General features: G+C 43.6%; 1 protein-coding gene across 3 annotated transcripts in view; it reads left to right on the top strand.

Annotated features, from left to right (window-relative positions):
* The first annotated feature begins 481 nt into the window (after positions 1-481).
* Positions 482-24,016, top strand: part of GLI2 (GLI family zinc finger 2) — a 187,750-nt gene continuing 164,215 nt past the window's right edge. The window contains exons 1-2 of one of the 3 annotated variants that reach the window (XM_038142266.1): positions 482-852; positions 2,733-2,795. The gene's annotated coding sequence lies outside the window, so the exon portion shown is untranslated. The other 2 variants (XM_038142265.1, XM_038142267.1) reach the window with 2 other exon arrangements.

Genomic DNA, 24,016 nt, shown 5'->3' with positions numbered 1-24,016 from the left:
CTCGGCGAGCGAATCTGCACAAGCCAAACTTGTGCTGTTTGGGGAGGGGTGGGCAGCTTTCCTCGAGGAAGGGGGATTTGTGTGGGCTCGCTGCAGATGTGCTCCAGCTGAGCGGGCTGTGCGGGGGCTCCCGGCGCTCCCGAGCGGCGCGGCGGGGCCGGGCTGGCGGAGCGGGTCCCACCGCGCCCCACAGAAAGCCCCGCACCCAAAATGGTGCGGTTCGCTGAGGCGAGGGGGCGATCCGGGATGAAAGGGGCTGGGGGGAGGAGAGAGAAGACCGGAGCGGTGCGTTGCTCCCGCGCCAAAAGGGTGGGAAGGTTTAGATTTCCTCTTTTTTTCTTAAAGGGCGGGTTGAAGAGAAAACAGACCCTAGAGCCAGTTTTCCTCTTGTGTCAGGGCTTGAAAGCGCTCCAGCGTCTTCCTGCAGGCTGCTCAACTTCATCCCTCGTGTGTGTGCATGTGTGCGTATATCTATTATATACATAAAGTACGTGTACGTGTGCGCGCCGTGTCCCGCCGGCGGCACGGGCGGATGGGCAGCAGGAGCCCCTCACCTCCGCACGCCGCCCCCGGCCCTCCACAGCCCTCCCTCCCTCTCGCTGTCCTTCCCCGCCCGCCTCCGCGGAGCTGCTCCGCGGCTGCAGCCGGGAGAGCACCGCGCTGCCGCCGCCGGGATCCGCGGCAGCTTTTGGCGAGGAGCGGAGCGGAGCGGGGGAGAGGCACAAAAGGGAAGGACGGAGGGAAAGTCCCTCCCACGCCCCCCTCCCCCAAGTTTATGATGGGGGTCCGGAGGAGCAGCGCTGCTCCGCGGCAACCGCTCGTCTGCTGAAAACTTGCTGCTCCGCTTTTTGGGTAAAGTTGATGCTTATTGTGTCTTTTCATTGTGCTTTTTATTCTTTTTTTTTCCCCCCTCCTCTTCTCCCGCTTTGGTTGGAGCTGCCCTGCGCCGGTGGGGGGTGTGCGTGAGGGAGGGTACAGTTTGGTGAGGGGCTCTCCTCGCAGCGGGTGCCCGAGGGGGCCCGTCCCGTGTGTCCCCCCGAGCTCGCAGGTGAGCGGGGCGGACGAGGCCGCGCGTGTGTCCGCTGTGTCCCCCCCTTTCCCCGTCCGGACCCCTCCGGGACCGTGCCTCCACGGCCATTGTTTTTCACGGGGGCTGCGGTGACAGTCCCAGCCCCGGGCTGCTGCCGGGACCGCCTTGCCCTGGCTCCCGGAGGACGGCGGAGCTCCCCAAAGCCAGAACTGAGTTTGTCTTTTTTTCAGCAGAAAAATGAAGTTGCCCCCTCGCTTCCTTGTCATCCCCCCATCCGGGAGGGGCAATCTTTCGACAAGTATATTTGCTGAGGAATTTAAAAAATTCCCTGCTGCAACTTGATCCCTGTGTGATGAGGAGCGGCTTGGAGAGACCCGGACTCCAATCCTATTAAGGACTTAGAGAGTTGAGAGTTTTTTCCCCCGGACTCGGTGGCTTTAAAACAATCAGGGAGGAGGGGAGGGAGATGGGCTCATCAAGATGCCTTTTCTGCCTCAAGTGATTGCCATCATTTCCTGGGAAACCCGACTTTTCCAGCGCAGGGGCTTAGGGTGATTTATCGGTGGTCCTGCTGCCGGCTTTTCCGAGGTTTACGGGCTTATTTATTTATTTATTCATTTAGCTAACCTGCAGCCAGGGCTTCAAAAGTTCCCGGGCCGGGGCTGCGGCTGAGCCGCGGTGCGATGCGGTGCGGTGCCCGCTCCGCGGGGCCGGGACCCGGCTCGGCCCCCGGTACATGGCCCGGGTGGCCAAATCTCCAGCCGTGGGGGTCCCTGCCGGCCGGGCCAGTGAAACTTGTCTTCCTATAGCTGCCCTCGCATTTCATACTGCCCCAGGTGCTGGAAAACTTCGTGCTTACAGAAATTAGCATTTTATTGGTGTATGGTGTTTATATTTTTACGGCCGCAGATAAAGGCGCTAGTTGTAAAACCTTGTCTACCCCCTACCAATCCCCTTCCTTTTTTTCCTTCTTTTTCTTTCTTTTTTTTTTTTTTTTTCAGCTGAGGCTCTTGGGATGCACAAGAATTTGAAAGTAAGCATTACTAGCATGTGCATAAAACAGCATTTAAACAAATATTGTATTGGCATGTGCTGTGGAGTTGGTGCCAAAAAAGTTAAGTAAATAAGCCATGAAATTCAAAATACACACAAGTGGAATAGACTGATTTGTTGTAAGACTTGCTGATTTTATCTGCTTGTTCTAGTTACCTTGCTTTAAGAAAAACTTTAGAGGTCTTTTTGGGGTTGGTTTTGGGTTGTTTTTTTTTTTTTTTTAAGTTCTAAACCTAATAAAATTACCATCACTAGAAAAGAAAGTAAATTCACCTGGAAAAGAGGATTTTGCTAGATAATTAACTAATTGTTTATACTGCTGGGATGTTTGAATTGCGTGATAATTGCTGCATACAGCAACTGCAGTTGGTGAATTGGTTTGGTTCAGCTTTTCTGATGGGTGGATATGGTAATTTGTATTTTGGCTGTAACGTCAGGAAATGGTGACACCTGTCAAACTTTGAATTGCTATAAAAATGTAGTATTGAATGTTATTGCAAAACTGACAACTTTTAAGAAGTGAATGAAATTCATTATGGCTTTTCCACTGTAAACAACTCCTGGAAATTTGTCATTTGATTGAAAGCATGACCTATCTGTAGCACTGAAAAGTGCCTGATTGACTGAAGATGAACTTGTTAATCTATAGGTATGTGTATATCCAACCTCTGGTGTGTGTTTCTGAAAGAGTTGATCTTTAAAGCAAGTTGAGGTAAGATTCACTTCATCTCGAATGTTGTTATTGCTTAAGTATGTGACTTTGAAGTGCCCAGAAATGCAACTGCTATTCTTCAAAGGAAAACAGATCTGGAGGACTGTTTCCAACTTCCTTTCAATGTCTTTCTTTTTTTTTTTTTTTTTTTTTTTCTCCAGTGTGTCAAAGGGGATGTATACAGATGGACAAATACTATTTGTGTTAGGTCATTCAATTAGAGAAAAATTAGAGCCATAGAAGAATTTGAACTAGATGCGTATGTCAATATAAATCTAGCATAATTTCATTGAAGCTGCTCCAGGTTATACTTGGATAAAAGAGAATAGAACTTGACCTCAGACATCCAATACATAGCAGCTTGCGTTCCCAAATGTCACTCTGAAGTCACATTTAGAAAAGACAGCCTTCTGGCTGCATATATATAATGAGCAGTATTTTTGTCATTGTTTTGTAAACCAGTTTGAACTTCTATGTCAAAGAACCATTTTTGAATATGTTTTCTGTGATTCTAATGATCTTACAAGTTTATACCACAACTTCCCTTTCAGTGGCACAGTTGTATAGAAGCTGCACAGGCTCTGGGGCTGTGTGATCAGCTATACACAGAAAGGGTTATGTGGTCGCTACAGTTTTGTCTGACTTGAAAATACATTTTGCATGATCCCGATACTTTATTTCTACTGAGAATCTTTGAATTTTTAAGTTCTCTGGACCCATCTTTTTTTTTTTAGTTGAAGGACAGGGTAGAGCATATGACCTAATAGCAGTTGCATTATTCTCATTCTCTGTTTGCAAGTTCGGAAGACACTTGGTTAACTGCCTGCCCCTGTTTTTGGTGGCCTACTGTAAGCCAGTTGTTTGCCCTGTAGTCTGAAAGGCACACAGATACTTCATGCTTTTGTACTCTGAGAAGTGCTCTGTTCATAGTGAAGTTTCCAGTGCAGATTAGTGAAGGCAGTGGGTTCAGTAAGCAGTCACCAAAATCTGTATGTATTTGTGGAGCAAACACCTATCTATTGCCCCATCACAAAGCCTCCACTTAATAATCTGGCCAAGGATTTCAAGGCAGTGAGTTTTTTCAAAGAAGCTACTTAGGAACATTAGATGTGACTATAGCATCAAACTAATTAGTTGCCACTCCATTTCTATGAAGCTTCTAGGGCTTTATAGAAATGCAATATTTGCACTTCTCACTTGCTGCTAAGGCATTGAGGTTAAGCGGTCTCTGCTTTTTGTCCGCTTTCTTGCTGATGGGAAAGATTCCAGGGCATTGTTCGAGAGCTGCACAACCCCCTTATGTACCTGGGTAAATATTTTAAACAGTTGCACATTTGGACAACTTGCCACAAAGCATTAAGTGGTATTTAGGGTTTGCTTCAGCTCTGTTGCCAGGACCCTTATAAAGAAAACCAAAACAACTTGTAGGTATTTGGGAATTAATTAATGCAACGCTAAATAAAATAACAGCAGAGAATGAATCCTCGTATGAATGACAGCAAGAAGGCATTGTGTTAGAAGGGCAAATAGTACATGTGTGCCTGTGCATATCCACATGTATGTACACACATTTGTGTGCATGCATGGAATATGCACAATTCATGACCTGTGTATACAGCAGACCCCATATATATGCATCTTCTAGAAACTAACTGGTGTGTGGTGTAAAAGGAATGAAAATTGCATCTCGCGTGGCAATCTTGATAGTTCAAGAGGCAAAATTGCAGGTTTCCCTTGTGAACAAGTGACTGGAATGGAAATAGTGGGTAATCAGGTCAAATTTTCTACAGACCAGTTCCAGTTGGGAGTGAATACATGTTCGATGTGTGTAGTCCAGGAGAGGCCACAGAACTTTTGTTCATTCACTCTTGGCTACTGTAAAACCACAACCCATAACCTTTAACTTCTTATAAACAAAGTGAACCCAAATGCACTAAAGGTGAAATGTGTTGCACAAAGGGAACAGGAAAATTGTCCTTTAATTCAGAAGGTCAGAGCTGTAAAAATTGTTTGGGATTTGTGAATATTCAGTACCAGAGCAAAAAGAGGCCTCGGTGCCTGGAAGTGGACACCCAAATTAGAAAAAAATTGAAAATAGGCCCCTTGAGATCCTATTGTAATGAGTGGAAGCGTTTCTGATACTGTCATGGGCATGACTGCCCAAATACATTAGTCACTGGTGAATCTTTTCTTATCGTTTCACAATTATTTGTGATTGCCTGTCACCTTTCTGCAATTATAAATATTCTAAGAGGAAACAATACAAATTAGAACTGTAGGTACCAGGATCTTTGTACTGGATGTATTTCTTTTTACTTTCTAAGTGTTCTTTTTCATATGAAAAGAGTCTTGCAGCTTTATCCTTATTCAAGTCTTTTCTTTTTGTATCTACTGGGGAGAAAACCATTAATTTTGAGGAATGGTGAGAGTAAGCCTTAAGCTGTCTTTGACATTTTAGTTTAACTTGAATAGGTTAAATTTTTTTTTTTTTTTAAGAAAACAAGTTGGTGGGAAGTGTGTTTTAACTGTGAGCGCCCGATTTCGACCATTAGCATAAGAAAAAAAGTTTTAGTGCATTTACTATTGTATTGAATGAAGAGTTCCAGCAGTCAGGGAAAAGAAAGTAAAAGGCTGTAAAGAAATGATGGTCTATTCAGATTATTCAGCAGCCCAGAGCTCTGGTCATCTGCCTCTGAAATCTGTGATCGGGATATCACTTTTATCTTCCTGTGCCTTTCTCTCCCCTATTTCACATGTTCACTTTTGTCAAGGTTTATTGATCACGTTTTCTTCTCTGCAAATCTGTGGAAAATTTAATGAACCAAAAACAACTGAGAAATAAAAGAAACTTTTTATTCATTAGTCACTAGATAGAATTTTGTTCTGTAGTCACTACCCTCTTGCCTCCCAAGTGCCTCATTGTGTCACTCCTGCAGCAGTTACAGTACGTACAGTGGGGATGGCCACATTATTAATTCTCTTCCAGGGAGAAGTTTGTTTAAAGTTGTGAACTCATGGCAGCCCCAGCTCTGCTCCTTGGCTTTTCTCTGCCTTCCTGACATTTGGATTCTTGACTGTGGTGCTTCTGTCACTAAATACCTTTAAGTGTGTATTCGGCAGAGCATTTGCCTCTTCAGGAATTAAATGTATTTGCTGCCTACCAATTAAATCCAAATTTAAATGATTGCAGATTAGTAGTAGTTATTTACAGTCCTGATTGTTTTGGTGCTGTGATCCTTGTTCATTACACATCTGCTTTGCCGTGGTGCTGCCCCAGAGCGCTTTGTGATGCAAATGCTTTTGTTAACTTACAAATAGTTTCAGTATCTAGATCATCTCAGGTGACATATTTAAGTCGCTTCTTTTTTCCCAGATGGACTTAAAAAAGCTGTAATTAAATGTGGCTTCCAGCATGATTAAACTTTGCTAACATTTTCCATGGGACGATTTACTTGAACTCTGGCACTTTCTGAACTTGTCACTGGAAGATTTTTCAATAAACGCCCCTTTTAACATTAATTTCATTTCATTTAGTGCGGCTTGTAAGTGTAGGGAAATGAGTTAAAATGAAGCATATATCTGCCTGAAAGATTACTTGGATATTTCTTGATTCTTAAAAATTTTACTGCTACCCCATGTTAAATGCAAAGTCTAAATCCCAGGAGAAGCAAAACCATAGAGTTCTGTAGAACAGTCCCAAATGCTCTCCCAGTGAATAGTAGCATCAATCCTGATACTTTAAAGGATGGTCTAAAATCCACAAAAGGGACTCAGGACTTGAGTTTGTAATTTCAGCTACAGTGATGGCACATCTGTTTTTCTGTGCATGGAGTGACTCTGTTCTGTAGGAGTAGACGCTTGAAAGCTTCAACTGCCTGTAAATCTAGAGAGAGGACTTTGTGCCCAGCAGAATGAACCCTGCTGGAAAAATCTGGGCCACTGGAGGGGGGGGTGGGGGAATGGGGAATAGTAATAAAATGTCTCCTATCCCCTGTGAAATGTAGGATTTTAGTGTAGATAGCCCATTCACATGAAACTAATGAAATCTGTCCAGAGGAAGACACCTTCTCTGGGATGCCATGCTGCACAGCGGAAATCGGTGTGGGTCCAGCCCCTCAGAGAGGAGCACCCTGTGGTCACAGTCCCTCACCCCTGCCATGAGGTGGCAAATACCCCCAGCAGGAGACCAGCTGGTTCTTCCCAGAATCTGCAAGGGATGGTTAGTTGCTCAGCTTAATTCCTGCAGTGGCACTGGGAAAACTTTCCATGTTAAAAATGTGATTCAGAAGAGGGGAGATTCTGTGATATTACAGTGCTGTGGCTTATATTCATCACTAGGAGCTTTAAATATCCAGTCTCTGGAAGTTAAATCCTGTTTTGTTTAAATGTATATTTAATGATTATATTCTATTCAAGCAAGTAGATCACCTGGAAGTTGTATGGCACTGTGTTAAGCAGTTTGATTCTGCCACTAAAATTCATTGAAAACCCCTTGACAACATCTCAGCATTTTTTTTTTCAGCTTGGAAAGTGGCTTTCCTGGCTAGAATCAGTGTATTGCTCCCCTCCATGCTGACCTGAGGAGCTCTGTTAGAGCCCTTTTATCACACCGTCTTTAAAAGCAAGGTCTGTTGATTGCAGCGGTGTTAAAAGAGCATCATTTCCCAACACCAAGACCGCTCCTTTTCACAGCAATGCTCAGCACTGCCCCTTTGTGCGGGGGACAATGCAATAAGTCAGACAGGACTTTCTGAGCCACCTCTATAAGGAACTGTAAGGGCTGCTGAAGTACACTTGTGTTAAGTTGAATTGATTGAAATTTAATGGCTGTTAGTAGCTATGAATGGTAATGATTTTCTAGAGTATCTTCACCATGCTTGACATTAATAACTGTAGAGTGTGTATGTGTGACGCTAGTATGTTATTCATTTTTAAAGATGCTTTCTCCCAGCCCTCTTTCCCATAATTTAGTTGTTTTGATGCTTTGGAAAAGAAAAAAATCTTCTGCTTCAAAGAGCACGTACATCTTGTCAACATAATTTTGTGCTCAAGATTTTTATTTTTTCCAATTCTAACATAAATCAGACTACAATATAGTGAGAGTGATGAATTTGTTTTACATGCCATCAAGAATTAATGTTATGCAAATAAAAGCTTTACAGGTGCCATGATTTACTTAATAATTTCAAGTTCTAATATTTAAGCTCATTCATTATGTTTGAGTAAAAAAAAAAACACAGCATGTTCATATTTTAAAACGTGAAATGTGAGATTTGTGTGCATTTGCTGTGTGTAGTTGCTGTGTAAGCACATTTGAGGGCTAAGAAAGAATCAATCAGTGTTTGCATTCGGCATCCTATGCCTGTAGATGTTACAGAGACATTTCAAAGAGAATAATCAAATATTTGTATGTAAGGAGAGGAAGATGATGGTGAAATATCCTTCACAGATACAAAGAAGCAGAAAACTGCCAAAGAAAACTTTTTTGGCCTTCGGAGTTTGAGCAGGGCAGCACAATTTTTGCTATGCAAGGTGGCCTTTATTTCATCCTGAGCCGTTTGCTCCCAGACCCGCTGCCTTTGCCACATGGTGAGGATGCACTGAGGAGCCGGTGAGAGCTGTAGGCATCCTGGGTCAAAGGGGAATGTGAATGTGATCGCAGGGTTTTCTGGCTTTGATATAATTTTTAGTGTGCTTCCCAAAGGCTAAGGACAAGGGGGAGAAAGTTTGACACATAAATACATCTTGAATCTCTGAAGATAAGAATAGATTTTTGACTTTATTTCTCAAAAATTGAGGTCACAGTGGTCTGATGACAGGATGAAAGCCCATCACTCAATTTTTTTTCTGTTTTACTTTTCTTTATTTTTTTTCCCAAATGAACAGATAGATTCCTATTTTTGATACATTGTACACATTGAGTTAGTGACAGCATATTCAGGTTTTGAAGTTTGTGGCCCCGGGATCAAGGTTTAGCACCAGCATTCAGGCCTCCCTGCCCAGACGGTAGTAATTTTACTGATAATGCCATAAAAGAATCAAACCTCTTAAATTTGGTAACATTTATAAAATGTTAGAGGGTCACGTGTTTCTGTGATTGCTACAGTTCATAGCTGTGGGAGTAGGCTCAAGAATTGCTCCTTGACCTCTTCAAGCCCAGGGGACCATTGGCCAGGGAGCAGAGTGGTACTTGGCTTTTAGTAATTTTGACAACTTCTCCTTTTGCTCTGTGTTCTTGAGGAACTTGGAGGATAAATTCATTCGGATGAGCCATTCAAGCCAAGGATTTAGCTGGGTGTTAAAGGGCCATTTGGGAAGTGGCACACAGTGTATGTACCGTGATCAAGTTAATTACGTTGCTTTGGCAACCCCAGCTTTGGTATTTCCTGGCTAGGACTCGTTGATGGAATCATATTCCAATATCTGGCATCATCAACACTAAAATCTTCTACAAAACCAGGTCAGTGTTGTAAAAAAGTTGCAGAAAAAAAGAGATGGAGGATTTTTCTGAGAGTGTTAACAATTCATTGTTTTACATGCTTTGTGTTGAAGTAAGTTTTTGTTTGGAATTTTTAAGTATCATTCCATTGTAGGAAATACAGTAGCAATATAATTGCTTTTCCAGTAGACTCCAAGTGATTGTTTTAGAATTCCTTTTGTGGAAAATTTCAGCATTTTGAGGTTTTGTTTCAATTCACAATAAGTCAGATTTGGAAACCTTAAATTTCTTTGTAACTGCAGTAACTGGATTCTTAACTTTGCTCACTGCTTCTGAGAGCTGTAAGGGAGCACAGGGCTGAGCACAGCACATGTGTTACTGAACCATGTCCATGGCCAATTTTTTCATCTTTGATTTATTGTGTGTGTTGTTGGAGTCTTTTTCCCATTTTCTGCAGAGAAAAGGGAATGAGAAGGGAAACATTGTGCATATTGGGGTTGCATTATCCCAGCAAAGCTTGCACCTCTTTAGAGACCCTGCTGCAGCACTCTAAATCTCCATTTCCGATTTGAGAAAATGTTCCTACCTGTGCATCTTACTCCAAGGCCTCTGGCAGGGGTTGGTAAAATTTAAACTATGTGTTGGACTTCTGAGAAATTCACTGATGCTGGAGGTGATTTCATCCCTCTGGGTCAAAGCTCACGGGGGAAGTGGGCGGTGAAAGGCAGGTCTAGATCTGTGTCGAGAGGACGGGGATGAAACGGGGCAGCTCTGGAGGTTGCACCATTCTCCCAGCAGCATGCAGGTGAGGGGGTCTTCCTCTTCTTCATTCCAGAAGAATGGAGAAGGTGCAGATGGCAGGGGCATCTTTGCCAATGCATTTGTTTCCTTCAGTCTCTTCTCAGGGTAGAGAGATGCCCAAGAATCAGACTCCATCCAGGCTCTTGAAGGTGGGAGATGAGATGGGCTTTCTTGGTAGAGAGGAACTCGGTGATTGTGAGTTGGTGTTGCTTTCTGCTGCCCACTTTGGGCTGGCCCATTTCTGGTCACTGTGGGCTCCTCTGCACCAGGTGGTGGCTTGCCAGGGAGGCATTGCCTCAGTTTAGGCTGGAAACTTTTAGTGCATTGGGTGCAGTCAGGTGATGAAATGGTCCAGCTGTGAGACTGGAGGAAGGGGACACAGAACAACATGGGACCCCTAACCCTGGTCATTTTGGTGTCTTCCTCCTTTGCTGTTGAAGATGCAACTTTTCAGCCTCCTGCCATCACCCCACTCTCCATGTGGAATAACTAGTGCTTTCACGGGGTTTACCAGAATCAGATCTCCAGTGAAGTGTAGGACCCTCCGGTGGAAGTGGAGAAGGCAACCACTCAGGATGTCTTCTCCAAAATGACTTCTCCCTCCTTTCCTCAGTTACTCCTTTCTCCTGGTGTGGTGCAACCCAGGGGCTGCTGCCTGGGACTGGCAGGCTGTTAGCCCTGCTCTAATGAAGGGTGGGCAGTTGTGGGATTTTATCTGGTTTATTTTTTTCCTCTCTTGCTGCGTGTTGTTGAGTTGCTAGGATGAGGTCTGTGGTCCTGGTGTGCTTTCTGGGTGTGCTAAACCACTCGTTCCACGAACCTCCCATGTAGGCTGGACTGGGAGTCCTTGGTGCAGCAGTTCAAACAGAGTGCAGTGCTGCAGGTGCTCTTTTGCTGGCTGAGTGCTTCAAATGTCACACCTCTCCTCGGCTTAACATCTGTGCTCTTTCAACATCTCACGTGAGCTAATGCAGTTTAGGCATCACCCATTTCTCTCTCTCTCCCTGGAGGTTACAGATTTCCAGACACCCTTGAGATGGAGTTTTAAGGTCATCAGTGGCATTTTTAGGTCACAGAACTGCAGGACCTTGTCTTCTTGCCAGCTAATCAAATGACTAATTAGTTCACATATCGCTGCTGTTATCGTTCTCTCTAGCTTTGGTTCAGCTCTGCAGGATGAGGCCTGCTAGGAGATGACATCTGAGAATTACTTGATTGGAAACTTAGAGGCAGATATGGTCAAGGGAGTCCATATGAGCAATCACTGGTGCTTGTGTTAGTCTCTGTACCCCAATTCATCCACGTGTATTAGTGCATCTGTCAAAGCGCAGTATTTAAAAACAGCCTTGCTCTAAGCCTTTCTATGATTATGGCAGTGAATACTCAAAATACGTAGCACTCTTAATTCCTTTGTAATTTGAGTAACATGCACAGGACTGTATTTTAACAGATGTAGCTGTATACATCTATTTTAATTTATTTTACTCTATGAACAATTTTACATCTGGGCACTTTATCCTGCACCCTCTTAAATGCTCACAAATAGGAACTTGGGCAGTGCAAGCCTTTGTGTGTATCACAGCCACATTAACCCACTTTATTTCACACTTTTCTCAGGTGTTGATGGCATCTGGTTGTGACAGATGCTTTCTGATAAAGCCTTGAGATCAACATGCCTTTGGAGACATCAGTGCTCTGTGTTGGTACTTGCAGACTGCTGTATCCAAATACTCTTCTTTAATTGTCTTATTAAGTAGAGAATTAAGCTGTGTGCTTTGACTGTTTTGGTGCCAGTGATTCTTATTGCAGGCTTTGGCACGGCACCACGTTGTGTTTTAAAGAGACAGCATCACTTTAATGATGTGGGAATTGAGTTGGAGGATAAAAATCCGCTGAGAAAATGGCTGACTGAAAGTATGGTACGTAAAATCTGATTTTATGTTCTACCCCTCAGACTATTAGGTGGGGGGTTCAGTTCAAATGCCTGCAATGATTTAAGAAATAAAAAGCAGAAATTCTCCCTGCTGCCAGACCACAGGCTCCTCAGCGCCAGACTTGCAGACGAATGTCACATGTTGCTGTATGTTTTGAAAGCATACCATGTGTTATTCTTTAGCTGTCTCAGTCTTCCCCCCCCCCCCCAGCTATATCATCTTCCCCCTAGCCAATCTCACAGAAAATCTTTTAATGAAAAAACTTTCCTTTCCCCCTGTCCAGCACAGACCCCAGGATGTGTTCCCCTGTACCTGTCAGTCCATGTGAAGGTCTCTGCCTGCAAACTTGCAGAAGTGATTTTAACTTGACTTGGTGTAACTCTGCCTCTTACGCTTTAAATCAGGCACTTTTGACACTGATATTGCAGCTTATGTTGTGCGTTAGGATCAAGAGCTCACAAATGACTAAACATATGGTTAAAACTTTTTTTTTCATGAAATATAATATGTTTCAGTTTAACTCAGCTGTGGGTCTAGATAACAAACCTCCACAGTTTGCCATTAGAATAATTGCATTTCCAGAAACAATTTTTTACTCCTTCTTTTCTACTGTCTTGGATTAATGTTTCCTCCAGTTAATGACAGGACTGGACATGCAGACTGGATTAGAGCATAGTGTGAGTAGTATGAGCTGAACATGCTGGCATCTCACTTTATTGCCTACAAGGTTAAGCGGTTTACTGTGAGGTCACAAGAAGTAAACTGAAAGCAAAAAGGCAAATTAATCCAGATCTCTTGGGTTCCGTCAGTGACGAGTGTGGCTCCCAGGGCATTTGCCTCTAAAATGTTGTTTTGTCCATCCCCCCTAGCCTGCAGCAGTGGAGCTTTCTGACTTGTGACCAACTTGTGCTTAAATGGGAGGTCAGAGTCCAGCCACCCCTCCGGTACCTGCGTGTCATTCCGGCACTGTGGCCACGGGATGCCGCTCCTCCTCCTGATCTGCAGTGCCAGGATGAACGTGGCAGAAGAGTTGGCAGCAGCAGCCTGGCGCTGCAGCTCTCGTGAATGGTAAAGGCTGCTTCGCATTAGAGCTGCTCCCTGGGGCTGCCTCCTTGCAGGAGGTCTGCTCCCAATTTCAGCAGGGGTAGGAAGCAGCCAGCACTTGTGCTCGACATCTCTATTAAGTTCACTGTACCAAGGGAAAAACAGCTCAGGAAAGCCACTGCTTGGGTTTCTGCAGAAAAGAGTGTTGAATTGGTCCAGTGGCAGAACTTCAGATCATGTCTCTGATAAGCAATAACTGCTGGGGAATAATGTTAGGATAAAGGATAGGGCAGGGAAGACCAGAGCAGAGGGTGCAAGGGATCGTACATGCATCACACCTACGTGTAGCTAGCTAGACCACTGCTGAAAATTCATCATACTTCATTTGTATTCCTTCTGGTTTTCCTGTTTGTTTGTTTGGGGTTTTTGTTGGGTTCTTGTTTGTTTCTGTTTGTTTTTTTTTTTAAACACTGCCATGAATGGGATTTATGCAAGTACCTGCATCCAGCTGTACCTTGTAATTGTAGGTAGTATTTCTACCTATGAGCTTAGGTGCTGGGTGTGCCATCTGATATTCCAGTTTGCTAATGGACTGGTCATACTGGGGACTGAATGAGTCTGCTCACTTATTGTACACAAAAGCTTAGATTTGAATCCATGTTGGAAGGCTGGATCACAGCCCGTGTCTTAAGCATGTTGGGCTTGTAATTCTCTTTTCAGTAGAAATGAAAGATTTATTGGTTATCTATGAAAACAATAATAGACAATAAGAGACAGTTTGTAGTTCGTGTTTAGGTATAATTATGAGTGTGATGCTTGAATGATGAGGTGTACTGTGTTCAGACAGAATGATGAGGTGTACTGTGTTCAGATTGTACCATCCCACATGACTGCAGGGTTTCCACTGGGCTGTGTCTCTGACAGATCAATTTGACAAGTCCTGCTTTACTGGGACCTCCTTCCTCACCAGTCCCTCATGTTTCCTGGGCCGCTGCAGTGTTCAGCTGAACTCAGCAACCCACCTGTGTTGTAGTGGTAGAAATATTGAAGGGACATGGCAAGTGCCCTGCTGGGACCACCAGCCTAAGGCAGAGTGACTCCTGTGTGCAGAGTTGACTGCATAACTTGTATCTGTGGGGAGGAAAAATGGGTGTTATGTTTCCCCTCTTGAAATCAGTGGGAACTTCACCAGAGTGCCACAAATTCTCAAATACGGTGGGTGGTGGCTTAGCCACTTCATCCACCAGCTCCCTCAGGACCCACAGCTTAGTCCCTTAGAAGTACCTGTAAATGTTGCAGCTCTGGCCCCTCACCAAGGGCACAGGGATGCTGTTTGTATCCCAGGTTCATGGCAAAGAGCTAGTGACTGCTTTGTGAGACCAAGTGTGACCAGGAGGGCACGTCCTGCTTTGTGTGTTACCAGTTGCCTCTCACATGGACCCCTGTGACCTGTTTGTACTGATGTGTTAGATCTGGAGCTGTGCCTTGGAACCATGCAGAGCTTGTACTGGAACAGAATGGTGACTTACCCTGCAAGCAGCCTCCCACAAGCAGTGATACACACTGTGCTTCCTTGTGCCTTGTCTGCATACAAGTAGGCAGGGGCATTTCAAGAGAATTGCTATAAACTGGAAATGTTCACCATGCTAAGGATTTGCATGGTTGAGACAGACCTTTCCTTTGTGACACTGTCATGGTGGCACATGAGAAGCTACCTGAACCTGATCCTCTTGATTCATGAAAGAACTGGTTGTAAGTTTGATTATTTCCCATGGGGCTTCTCAGAAAGCAATGCTTTCCCTGCCCTTTTCTTATCTGAGGGAGCCCTTCCTGTGGCCTGCAAAGATCACCTTACTTTCAGGGCATTTGTGGGACATGCATGTATTACAGTTCTAGTTGGTAACAATACCTGTGTGGGTTATCTTAGAAAAACTATTGCATTACTATATAGGAAGTTCATAGAACTTTCACTGTCTATTTTTATAAGGGAGATCTTTGCCTTAAATTTGTTGCTCTTTAGCAGAAGAGTCAGTGCTCCAGGAGAAGAGCAGGCTGGAATGTGATGTTATCAGCTCTCTGCTCTGCTAGACCTGTGGGCTGGTACAAAACCACAGTTAGTTCCCAAGCAGGCACTTGGCTCACGAGTAGTTAAGGGACATGAAGGAGTCCCAGGGAGACAGATGCACAGACAACCTGGTGGCAGCTGGGAAAATACTGTGGGGAAAAGAAGGTATGTAAGACACCAAACCTGTAGGAAACCAGTCTTCATTATTTCTACAACTTGTCTGACTACTTGCACTCTTTTATTAACTTTTTATTATTGCAAAAGTGACTAGAATAAAAATAGTCTAGGTGCCAAGGGGATAAACAGGAATTAAAAGGATTAAGTTCTGAACACTTTATTGCTTTTAGAAAGATGTTATTTGATTTACTAGCTTAAGTTAAACTTACATGACCAAATTACTTCTTAACTTAATAATGACTTTTGTGGAGTAAAAAAACCCATCTGTTTAGGTGTTTTAGAAGGACTTAATCCAGAATACATCATAACTCTTTAGGCCATTATGGAAGAGTGGAGCAGCTATCATTTGTGTCATAAACTAAATGAGTCTGACTGGGATTTGAGTCTTCTGGAAGTCAGCATGACCTGCATGTGGTGTAGGTGTAGATAACAGCTCAACATGTAAGATAGCAAGGGAACTATTCCCAGTGTTACATTAGCTATGTTGCCAAGTGTGATATTTTTGATTGTTTCATTTTTTGTAAACTCTTGAGATACTTTAAGATAACTTGTTGAGTTTTTTTTTTAAATATAAAAGTCTTTGTTTTCTAAAGACAGCTCATGGAAAATTGATGACTGACAGTGGCAATTCTGTTTGAGATCACGTGCAATAAACTTCTCTCCTGATACCTGTCGATGTAGCCAAGCCAAGCTCCTGCCCTTTATAAGGGTTCAGAGTTGCTGGCAGTTTGTGTTGGTTTCCTCTGAATCCACAGTGCTTGTTTGTGGCTCTTTCTTCCCCCCACAGCTCCTCACACAGCGCACTTGCATGTTGGACAGAGTCCAAATTTCCTCCCTCCTGGGGATCCCTTTGCTGTTAATTTAAGTGATGGCAAATGCAAACTTCTTGCCAGAGCTTGCTGTGTGTTTTTTGGATGCTTTTTATAGCTGTTCCCTGAGGGGTCAGCTTTTGTCCTTCCCCACCACGCTTTCTGCTGTGAGGAGAGAGGCCTTGAACTGGAGCTGATAGGTCACACCTGGCTTTGAATGCATCTGTGACATGGCTTCAAGACCTCACTGTCTTTCACAGTTTTTGAAGACTTTTGCTTTGTTGTTGTTGGTACAAAGCTGAACTTTATAAAAACTTGAGTGTATATGTAAGCTTAAAAGCAGAATTAATCATTCATGCCTATAATAGAGTGTGTTTAAGTTCTTATTCGATGGTTTGCTGCAGCACTGTGACCTGATGATTTTAGATGCTACATGAAAGTTACAATTAGGGAGGAAAATGACTATTTTTAATAGATATGCAAAATAGCTTTTCTCTTCAAAAGTCATGAGGTGAAGTCATGGTGCTAATATGAGACAGTGTGAATGTGTTAAAGAGAAGTGAGTGCCCATCTGCTGTACGCCTGAACTGTAGATTTATGGGATATCTTCTCAAACTGAGGATGTTCACACAGATCAGAGCACAGTCTAGAAAAGCACTGAGTCTCCTTTCAGGTAGACCAGCAGTAGCCAGGAAAGCTGAAAGGCAGCTCTTCACTTTGAAGTCATGTGTGCCTTTGCTTATTTCCCTTCAAAAGGTCTGCCCTTGTCACCAGAGGGGATGTGAGTGCCTCCCCCAGCCACAAGTTCTGCTTCCCAGGGTTATTCTCCAGGGCCTTTGTCCTGCTGTGAGGTTTGTGCTTGCCCAACTGAGAGCCCGTTTAGTTGTGGTTTTAGCCCCTGTCAGCTGTTTTCAGCAGTCCTCCTCTGATTTGTCCAGACAGTTTTGTTGAAGGAGCTGTGCAGCAGGACATGTTCACAGGAGGGAGAAAGAACACTGGCTTTATGGAGATGCACATGTTGGAGGAATGTCATCTGTTTGTGCTTCATTTTGCACTGGGGTCCCACAGGGCACTGTGTGTTCTGTGATCATCTGGGCCGTTGTAGAAGGCAGAACATTTGATTGAGCACAGAGGTTTGTAACGCCAGCACTGCATAGGTTTGGTGTCCCCATTTCATGTTGAACTGAAAGTCTCTGGTGGAATCAGAGAATCATAGGAAACTCTGGTAAACTAGTGGAAATGATGGTGAAGGAGTTCTCCATCGTGGCATCCTGGATGGAGAAATAAACCCTCGAGTCTGGAAGCAGTGTGGCAGGCAGACTCAGTGTTTGGGGAAGGTGACTTGTGGAGACCATGCAAGAAGCAGCACAACACTTCAAAATGGGATTCAAGTAGGAAGAACAACTGGATTATCTGGGGGAAAAAATCCAGTGGAATGGACATCCAGGATGCAGCATCTATTGGGGTACCTAGGTCCTCGGGGAATTAAGAACTGAGCATGAAAGTCTTGCAAATTTGCTGCTTTTTTGTAACCTAAAAAGACACCCTCAAAAAAGGTTTGGTTGCTTGTCCTGTGCTGAGGCAGCAGATGGGACTGAGGACACAGCACTGGTAACTGCAGACAGTGTAATGCATTCAGGTCTGCTTCACTCCATTACAATAGAGATTGACAAATTGGAGAGAGTTCAGGAGAAAAAAAAGAAGTAACAAGAGAGCTTGAGGGATTGACTTACAAGAGAAGACCGAAAGAGCTGAATATAGATAACTTGGCTAAAGGATGACAAATGGGGTGGTTGAGATATAAATCTACAAATATCTGAAGGGTGTAAACACCAAGGCTATGAAGAATTATTTAGAGTGGTACAATGGGGTGTAACTAGAAGTAATGGGATGAAATTTAAGAGAAGGCAAATTTCAGTTGAATAATGGGAGAAGCTTTTTGACAGTGTGATGTATTAAGCCATGGGCTGCTTTTCCAGCAATAGTCCTGTTGCTCAGTGTTTAGGGCACAACCCTGTTTGCTTAAGAAGCCAGAGTTTTCCAGAGTCTTTATTAAGGACAGTTTCAAATCATGCCTTTTGTGTTTTATGTATTTGATGCAGAGGCATGCAAACCATACACCAAAGCTGCTGTGCCTCTCCACACATGCACCATGTCTGGGTGTGACATAACAGCTCCTGATGTTGTGGTGGTGGAGCTGAGGGCAGGGGTGTCAGCAACCTCTTGAGCCTCAGCTGAACCCAGATGGCCCCGCTGGCATGGCAAGCTTGGCCAGGTCAGTAGTATCTGCTCTTTGATCAGGATCTTCTTTACCTCCCACACTCCTCCCAACCAGGTGCTGTAGTGTTACCTTTTGGGGGTTAGTTCACTTACGGTCTCTGGAATAGATATCAAAGTTATGCTGCAGCTCTGCACCAAGAAATCTCCCACTTTGCTTCAAAGAAATCAGGACAAACAAGCTCCCATTGATGCACATGGTCTATGATCTTTTATAAATCTACAATACTGTACCTTAACTTTTTCTTTAGAAACTCCCATTTCTTCTTCTGCTTTTCACTTCACTTGAAATGCAAACTAAGGTCAGAGGATCACTTTCCTACTGGCAGAACACACTGCATTGTCTGTCATTTTAAAATGTCCTCCACAGTAACTGAGGAAAGGTTCGTTTCTTTACTCTTTATGCTTAAGAGTGACTCTTGAATGCATGTTGCTTTTCCTAATCCAGAAGGGCTAAATTAGAAAATTAGGTTAACTAGCTGTGTAAATCAAGTTAGAGTTATCTCAACTAAAATGGTAGCACGGGGAAGATGGCAGATTCATGTAAATAGAGAAACAAATGCAGCTGCAGCACTTAGCACACACTGGAAACTTGGCTATTTTGTTGAAGAGACGGAGGACAGAAAACTTTAAAGCCCTGGCGTTCTTGGAGCATAAATGAGACTAGCTGAAAGTGTCTTTTATAATTGTTCTTAAATGTGTTTTGTATTGCTCGTGCTGTCCCTGAAGAGGTCTGTGTCCATACGCTTCAGGGACATTTCTGAATTATATCCTCTCTCAGTCTGTGGGAAGAAAGAACTGCTGAAGGGTTTCATTCTCCTCTGCATGGGGATGAATATTTTTCTTGCTGAAAAATGCAGTTTTGGTCTCCTCAGAACTGGATTAATTTGCTGGATAATTTTCATGGGGAATTTTGTATGTGGGGAAATGTCAAAACAATTGTGTCTCCATTGCATTCCCATTACTGAGGGCTGTGGTGAGAGTGCACTCCTGGAGAGGAGAGCTTTGCTTTGAACCACTTTTCACATCCAGACCAAGAGTGGATGTGTGCTCAGGCCCCATCGTCTCAGGAGAGCAGCATAACCACTAAGCTACCTCAAGTTTGCCACCTTAATCTAAGTGGTTTCCATTCAGCAGAAATAAATCATTTATGTCAGTATGACTCCAGAATTATTTTTAAAAAATTGTTTGGTTTCACTGCTGTGCAGGAGTATCAATTATCCTCCCTACGTTATTTCTGAGGCCACTTTAAAAAGGAATTTAATTATGCAGCTGGGGGTCTCTAATAGCATTTGTAGGAGACATCACTGGAGTTTTTTTCCCTGGAGGTTGATTGATGATACTTTTTTGCACCTCTATTAGTAGACTTAGGCCCAACCCATTTACAAGGCAGACTTTCCAGGCAGGCACTCCTCAAGGGGAAAGTGTAAACCTGGTCAGGTTTCTTTTAATTGTTGCTGCAAACTTCTCCAAACCTTGATAGTGAAAGACATCTTTGCAAAAGCCAAGCCTGAGCAACTGAGGGAAGTGTCTGGGGGGAAAGGGTACCTCAGAATAAATTGCAGCAAATTTTGGGGTCACCATAGCAGTCCAGGCCAGTTTTAACTTCACAGCAGGGCTTGATTATGAACTGGAGCATTTGGAGTATTCCCAGCCTTGTTGATCTGAGTTGATAACCTGCAGCTGAAGGGCCAGGGAGATGGGTGGGAGCCATGAAGCACCAGCAGGAGCAGCAGAAATTCAGCTCCCAGAAGTCCTGGCTTGCAAGAGCCAGCCTGTGCACATGGCAGACTGTAAGGCACAGTAAGCATACTTTTTTTGTCAGTATAAGAAAGGAAAAGGCTGCCATTCCTCCTTATCTGTTGAGAGCAATGAAAAATCTTGAGCCAGCTTGTGCAGTGAAAGGATTAATTTGCTGTGGATGTTTGATTAATAAAGCAGTAGTCTATCTCATTACATTTCCCCATAGTAACTGCAAAAGAGTTTCAGAAGTGCGTGGCCTTTGCTGCTCTCCCCCTGCCGTGAAACAGATGTCTCGCTGACTGCCCCCAAAAAGGACAGGTCAGCACCCAAACCCTCCTTCTGGCAGGACATGAGGAGAAGCCAAAACTGAGGGAGGAAGTCAGCCCAAGAGCAAGGAGCATGCCTTTCTTTTTCTTCTGCAGTATGAGAAAACATAAATGAGTGTGTGTGAAAGCCAGACAATGGAATCAGATTATTTTGACTTAAAATACAGTGTTAGTTTTCTTCAGCAGCATTTAAAGGTTGGAAAGTTTTCAGCTAATTTTACTGACAGTTGCACAGTTTTGTTACTGCCTTTTGTCCTTTTCCAGGACATCTATCCTTCGTTACTCCACACTAGTGCCCTGCCTTTATCTCCTGCGAGTCCTGCTTCTCGGCCCAGCACTGTGGGCCTCCAAGAGTAAATGTTTATAATGTTCATTTAGCTTTCAGTGAAATCTCTTCCAGCTTTCAAAGAAAGCTCTTTAGTTTGGTCTGCACAGATGTAAACTTTCAATAGGAGAAATTCCCTGTGTTCGGCTAATGGCTTCAGGACGCCAAGTGCTGCCGATGTGAACTATAGTTCAGTGTCCTTGTAGCTTCATGTAAAAACTATGAGCTACCTATGATTTTGAGTTTAAGCATTCCGTAGGAGTGGATTTAGGCCTTATATACATGCAGCATATACTACCAGTACCTTATTTTTGTTTATGTATAAATAAGATGTCTCTCCACAAGATCTGTTGGAAGCCAAGTATGGGGTTTAAAAAAGGAATAAATAAGCAATGGAACAGTAATTCTGTCATAAGGTGCATTGTGTCAACAGCAGTTTATTTTATTTACCTCTTAGAGTAGGAAGTGCTCTGACTTGTTAGTTTGTTGTTGCTTTCTGATGTGTTGGGTTCTAACATGGTTTTCAGTGACTTTTGTATTCTGTTTTCCCAAGAAAAGCCTTATATCACAGTTTCAGTTATTTTCCTTGGCAAAACTTAGTATTTTATTTATTGTTAGCTGCCATAAGTTACAGATGAACTAGTTCATGCTTAGAGCTACATATTTCATTCACTTAGTTTGCACATTAATTTAGAAAACTGAAGAGATGGTACCAGCCATAGGTGATGGAAGTTTTTCCCCTGATGCATTCTCATTTCACAACAAATCTAGCAGTGACTGAAGACTAAGGGATGTTGTTACTTTCCATCAACACCCATACAAGTATTTTCTTCCCATATGTTTCAAAGTGCTTTAAAGAAATGCTTGAATATTATATATCAGATGCTTGTGTTAAGAAGCTGAGTCACAGATGGACAGTCAGGGGTATCAGGACACCTGATAACACTGTTGGAGAATGGGGGCCCTTTACTCCCTGTCCTGGGAATTAGACCACTGCTTCATGGTCCCCTCCTCTGTCCCACTGCAGAAGTGGCTTAAGGTCTGCCAGAATTTCAGGATCCTGTATTCTAATGCAGAACAAATTTTCCAGGATTTATTGTGATGTCCACAAAATCAGCTGTCTTTGCAGTATGTCCACTCTGGATGAATCATTTCTTGTCACTTTTCTCTGACAAGATGGGAAAGTGAGTGGCTGTAACTCTGAGCTGTGTCCTCCACGTCTCTCCTGAGGGCCAGGAAGAAAGGGCAGTGCTGGGACTGGGTTCCCTTGCTGTGTGCTGTGGGGTGAGCTGCAGCTCCAGCCCCTCTGAGCTACCATCAGATGAGCAAGTGATAAGGCAGGTTTAGCAGTGTGCTGGCAGCTCACTGATGAGGTTGAGCAGCCCAGTACTGGGTTGCCTTGGACTGGCCAGCCCCAGCCCCGAGGTGCCTTAACGTGCTCCACACGCAGCACAGCCATGTGTGCAAATGACTTCCAGAGCCAGCAGGCTGGGGACTTACACTAGACTAAAACTCCCTTAGGAATGTAGAAATAGAGGTGGAGTAATTAGGAACCAACCAGTGCTGGACCCCTGAATTGGTCTGCCTGTGTTATGGTTTATACCCGTAAATTCTGATAGCTATTGTAGGGCCATGTGTGTATGGGAGCAGGGAGAGGAGGAGAGAACTTCTGGTAGTGATCAAACTGCATCTTAAAATCTGGTTTGTGTTGAGCCAGAAGGGTTTAATTATATATATGTAACATGCAATGAAAAGCAACATGGGTCTTGGGTAGACCATATGTCTTGAGTGCTGCTTGGGATCACTGAGAGCTACAGAACCAAGCTTTACATTTTGGAGATGTGGTTCAGGCACAGAATTGTGCTGGTGTCCCTAAACTTTCCTGGTTTTGAATAACATTTTTGTAGCTGAGGTTTTGCAAGTATGAAGCCTGAAGCCAGCTTAAGGAAAGTTTATGATGTGAAAATTAAGTTTTCTCTAGTAAGCTGCAGTTTGTCAAAACAACTGCACACATTCCTGTTGGACTAGAGTTTGGCAGGATGCAAAGATTGCATCTCTCCCTTTGAATATCCAAAGAAAATGGAAACCTGGCATTTTAATCTTGCATGGATTTCTACACATCCCTTTCAACAGCTGGGATAAGCTCCTCTGCTTTATCACGCATTTTCCCTTGTGTTATGAATCACCACCTTCTCTTCAGGCAGTTCACATGCAGGATTCTTCAGTCTTTGGAAGTTCGTGTGTTTGACTAAAGGGAGCAAAAAAAGGTTGTAAAGGGACTTGCCCAAGGATAAGATGGATCTCAAATTTGGTTGTCTGACAAGAAATGAATTGTCATATAATTGGAGCTGGTGCTAACTGACATTTCTACTTTTGGGGAAAATATTTTGTGAAAATTCACTCCACTTCCCAACAGGCCTTTTAAGAGGGTCTCACAGAGAGGAAATTCCATACATTTTTTTGCTCTGGAAGTAAAAAAAAAACCCCAAAAATCCCAAAACTGGTTTTAGTTGATGAAATGAAAGAGAACATCTGTCTGCTCCAACTCCCCACTCCCAGGGAAGGAGGCCTTAAAGCCCCCCTTCAGCTTGATGTAGAGCTTGGATTCATGGAGCTCTCAAGCTTTGTGCTCCTGCCAGCAGCTTGGGACAGGCATCCCAGCTCCCAGGTGCAGAAGGCAGTCCATGAGGTGGGGTTTCCTGGGAACAGAAGCTGGGGTGTTTGAGTGTCGTCCTGGACAGCTGCTGGGGAAAGAAGCAGCGTTCTGACCCAGCCCATGAGCTGTTACCTCTGACTGATGCACAGCCATAGACATTTCCAGTGTGGACAACCTGGTGACTTCCATTGGAAATCTCTTGAGACAGGAGCTCCTGACCTCTTTTACACAGATTTTGGTATATATGCAATGCGTAGCATATTGCTGATAAAGCTGTACAGTGACATTAAGATTTGGAGTACTGCTGGAGCAGAGCTCAGTTGGGGAATCTGCTTTTGCAGGTCACTGTTTGGAGAGGAGCTTAATGGTGGTATCCAAGCAGTTGTAAGCAGGAGATCAATAAACCAGAAATGTCTGAGTTATTCCCTTTCTGCTTTGTGACCTCGCTATTTTAGAGCTTTCCCTTTTATGAAACTCGCCCCGTGTGAATTCACTCACAGCTGTAAGAGCGATTTAGTTCCACTCATTAGTGATGAAGCAAAGGTCCATAATAAAAAAGAAAGGATAATACATCACCTAATGTATTTTTTTTACCGGGCTTGATGCATATGGAGCACTTTAAAGT

Source organism: Motacilla alba, chromosome 7 (assembly GCF_015832195.1).
Source record: "Motacilla alba alba isolate MOTALB_02 chromosome 7, Motacilla_alba_V1.0_pri, whole genome shotgun sequence".
NCBI classification, from domain to species: domain Eukaryota; kingdom Metazoa; phylum Chordata; class Aves; order Passeriformes; family Motacillidae; genus Motacilla; species Motacilla alba.
The sequence above is the reverse complement of the archived record's forward strand: the minus strand, read 5'-3'. Positions and strand labels throughout refer to the sequence as shown.